This window comes from Morone saxatilis, unplaced genomic scaffold (genome assembly GCF_004916995.1).
Source record: "Morone saxatilis isolate NCDOM2014 unplaced genomic scaffold, NCSU_SB_2.0 Contig18, whole genome shotgun sequence".
Taxonomy (NCBI): Eukaryota; Metazoa; Chordata; class Actinopteri; family Moronidae; genus Morone; species Morone saxatilis.
In genome coordinates this window covers 19,345,029-19,349,505 of record NW_023339740.1, presented here as the reverse complement: position 1 = coordinate 19,349,505, position 4,477 = coordinate 19,345,029, and the positions used below count along the sequence as shown (strand labels likewise).

At 43.7% G+C, this 4,477-nt stretch overlaps 1 protein-coding gene across 11 annotated transcripts in view; it reads right to left on the bottom strand.

The window, feature by feature from the left end:
* Window positions 1–4,202, bottom strand: part of LOC118328378 (R3H domain-containing protein 2) — a gene marked incomplete at its 3' end in the record, with an annotated part of 50,011 nt that extends 45,809 nt beyond the window's left edge. For all 11 annotated transcript variants that reach the window (XM_035662082.1, XM_035662080.1, XM_035662088.1 and 8 more), the window contains 2 exon segments: window positions 3,496–3,550; window positions 3,924–4,202.
* Window positions 4,203–4,477: the final 275 nt, after the last annotated feature.

Here is a 4,477-nt window from a genome sequence, read left to right as displayed (position 1 = left end):
CAACAGACCTTTTTCACAGCAGTCATTTTGACATGAAATAGGAAGGTAAACACAGGTGTTACCAATGAAACTAATTAAGGTTCTGTTCCATTTAGTGAAGCCGAGCCTTTCCAGTGAGCCAACATGAACAATGGCAGCACCCAAACTCAGTTTGACCTGCTCTGAAAAAGGTCTGTTAGTCTAAAGAAAGCACTGCACAAATGTGGGAGAGGTAACACAGGTAAAGCAGAGCATGCGTGCTTAATGGCGGCCCAATCTGCACCCTCGGCTGTCATTGCTTGATTTTTCACACTGTGAAAATGTCTCAGTCATTCTGCCTCACAACTAATTAAATATTTTGGTAATACAATGAATTTGAGCTGTTAGCCATTTTGACTGAGCTACCCAGCTAATGTGCCCAGAACGGAGGAGGCGCTGTCAATTTTGCTGCCCAACTCAGAAAGAGGACAGAGAATCATCTATAAAACACAAAGTCCCTACACAGAAAAGGTGATGCCTGCCCTCAACAGTGAAACCAAAGCTTAGATAATGAAGTCAAACATGTGATTCCTGCACTTCTGTCTCAACTGACTGGTATGCAACAAAAACAACAATAGTTATGTTCTTGGAGGCTGTTAGACTGCTGGAAAAAGGCTCAATAAAATGGCCTTCAGATTTATCTGACTACTTGTTTTATTTGACTTAAAAAGGTAGCAGTAATATAGAAAACTGACGATGGGATGCACTGTGATGTATGGAGAATCGTTGTAAATCGTAATCGAGTCATGACGACGGTGAAGATTCATACATCAAATCAATGGTCCATTTGTTCTGTTTTTGAGCAACTGGCCTTCTATCCTTACTTAGCAAAGTTAAGTCGAGGAAACAACCAGTGCCTCTGCAATCCTAGCATGGCCCCGAAACAAGGTTTGTGTAAGGTTGACCACATGACTGGGATAAAGGGGATGGCACATACTAATGCCACCTAATGCTGGAAACCAAGTCCAACTGCTTCATCTGCATTTGGGCAGCCAGGTAACCTCTTTTACAGGACAGTAAGGGCAGACAGCGAAGGACTTTGAAAGGAAGAAGAAGAAGGGGGAGGAGCTCAGCAAGGATCAGCAGCCAAAGATACCACAGATAAACCGCTGATGAACACAATCACCCAACGGTGCTGCAGCCTCCACACGCAGCACAAAGCTATTAGGAAACACCCGCAAAATGCTTATTATTTACACTGCAAACGTACAAGCAGGCCTCAACAGGGCTTTACCAAACACAACTGTGTGAACAGTTTCTTATTAGGCCCAACTTTGAATAAATAAAACTACACTTGTATTCAGTCAACAGATACTCATTTTGAAAGCGTTCTGCATGGAAAAAAAGAAAGCCGACACTTTGTCAACCCTACTTGGATCCTATGATCCAATGGTAAATTTCAACATGTGATGAATTTTCTGTTTTCTTCCCCTTTGAACTATCATGCGAAAACCCTCCAGCTTTGCAGCAATTACAGTGAAGTCAGTCAGGCAGCTATAGCCAATCTGAGGCCAGACTTACGGCCGTGCAACCAGTCGCCTCGCTTCTGCTCTGATCAATAATTTACATCAAAGCAAGCAGCGACGGACAGATATGGAAACAGAGGACTGAGAAACGGTGAGAGGGGAAGACATCAAAGAGAAAGAAGGCCCAGAAAACAAAGAGAACAGGAAAATACGAGGGAACAAATAAAGATGGAGAGACAGAGAAACAGAAGCAGGAGTGGTTAAGAGAAGAGAGAGATAGGAGCAGCAGCAACAGCACCACGCTTGGTGCTCTGGCAGAGATCTATAAATAGCTCTTCAAATCTCTCTAGAAAAAGCCACTCTTCTGCTTCTGCTGCTGCAAACAGAGATTCAGAGACAGAGGGAGATATGGATACCTGGCTGACAAATACAACTCAGATCATGTCTTATTTGATCATAGCTGTCTATTGCAATTACATCAGCCCATAACATACAGTGATCAGTAATCTTGGCTTGTATACATTTTTCATTGTGGGAAGTGAATACAGTAAAAGCAAGTGGGTTACGTCCAACATAGATAAAACCTAACAAAAAAAACACAAAATGGACAACTCTTATACTAACATATAAATTGCCTAACAATGCATTGTTGCTTCAGAATTTAAAAAGAGATGTAACAAAGATGTGCAACTTGCAGGGTATAAGAGGGAAAACATGTTGATAGGGAGGAAGGATACTCCCTCTTTCTCACTGCTGACCTTAGCAACAGCAGACTGTTGATTCAGTGACTCATTTCCATCAGGCGTTATGGATAAGCCTTTTTCTCAATGATACTTCCCTTAACAGAACTCAATACCATTTAGGAAACATATGTGCACCATTTACAAATGCAGAGCAAAGCGCTGCAACGGGAGCACATCTAAAAGAATCACTGTGTGCCATTAAACCAGAAAAACTCACATTGCTCAGGGGAGGTACCTGCCTAACCTGTCCATCACCTCACACACAAATGTGCTCAAGACAACCTCACAGTCTTAACATCTGATGGGCCTAAATTAGCAACCCTTGCCCGCACCTTGCCAGTCCTCTGCGTCACGTGACCGGCCAATGCCAACTCATATGAATATTGATGTTGTTTAGACACACATGCCCTTCTCCCAGAGCAGATGTTTGAATCACAGCTCCGACAGCCTGTGCTGTGATCCCACCTAGTTTGACACAACAGGCTTGCCATCTATTTTCAGCTTCGAGTGTCAACGTGTAGAGCTGAAGCCAAGACGTAAGACACTGATGAGCATTTGTCAAGTACTTCTCCACAAACCCCGTTTCTTATTTAAATTCATCTCAACCCTGCAAACTACAGATTATGAACACAAGATGAGCGACGTGCTTGTTTCTGTTACATCTTAATAAGTGAAAGATGTCTCAGTGAGTGTGCCTTCAACTGGAGGGCTGCAATGAAAGCTCAGGAATGCAATTATCACAAAACTTCACTTAAATGCCACAGTTCAATAAACACAGTCTAGTGGTGAGGTGTAATTGTTTTCAGCTTAATTCAGCCTCTTAACGAAGCGACATTCAACATCTTTTTAAACTATGGGTTTATAACTCCCGGTTAATTAGTTATTACATCTACATCTTTGATTGCTGTGGTTTTCTGACCATCAGTGGACACACAGGCACACACACACACCAGGGTGTAATGGTATTAATAACACCTGGCTTCGTGTATGGTTGCTGAGGACAGCTACAAAACACATTTCCCAAATCACTTCATTCAAATGCAACCAAATATCTCGCTTCAGTCCCGCATTTAATTCCCCAGAGTTTCAGTAACACGGATAAAATGTTAACATGGCCATCTCGTGCCAGGTATGGAGAACGCGGACTTTAAAGATGGTGCTTAAAGCGGAGTTAACACATCTGACTTAAAGACCACCGATTAGAAGTTATCTCAAGTCGTCTTAAAACAAACAAAAAACAACAAAACAAAAAAAATGCTTCAGCTCACCGATTTCGATGGCCGTGTGTCGCGGGGTCCGCGTGGAGAATCCCTCAAGTTGTGTCTGTAGAGAACAGATGGCAGTGTGGTCAGAGCCGTGGCTGAGCAGTTCACTGAAAATATTATCTCGCCCCACACGCTAACAATAGCTAGCTCACGGCTTTAGCCTGCTTCCTCTGGCGAGTATAATTAGCCACCTAGCTAACGTTAGCCACCGCTAGCTAGCCTTTTCTTTTTCGACCCCAGGGTTAACCAAACCCTCCCCCTCCCCTCCCCCCCGAAACCCTCCAGCGTTTATACAACAACTAGTTCACCGACAAAGTAGCGTGTGTTTACACAGGAAGACGAACCTCGCTACAAACCCGGACCTAGCACTGTCACGGTCTCTTAAACAGGAGGGCGCTAGGTGCTGCTGGCTAGCTCTCCCAATGACTTACCAGTGCTAATATAATGGTGCTGCTAGCTCGAGCTGCTTTCACCGAGACCCCGACTGTCAAAATAGCGCCGCGTGAGGGGAGAGCGGCGGCATGGACGTCCAGGAGAGGTAACAACAAGCGCCGAGGAGTCGGAGGAGTCGACTCCGGTACGGGAGTACAGCTAAACAACAACAAAACGCCAAAGAATAAAAGGACACAAATTAAAGAAAAAAGAAACAAAACGCTATTCCCCCTCTTCGGCTCCGGCTTGTGTGTGTGTGTGTGTGTGTGTGTGTTTCAGCGTCACTTTTTTTTTTTTTTTTTTTTTTCCCTCACGACAGTTTAACGTTCGAGCCGGCGTAGTTCGCAGTCGTGGGGGTAGACTGTTCAGGGTACAGTAAACTTGTTGCAAGATTCAGTAAAGTGTTATTGCTCACAAAGGTGTGAAAGCAGAAAAAGAAACTGTGTGTTATGTTTTTTTTTTTTTCCAGCTGTGATAATACTCTCCTGTAATTTGGCTGGGCAATATTAAAGGTTTGTGGGTCACTGTGGGCTGTTAAATCACTGCAGCATTT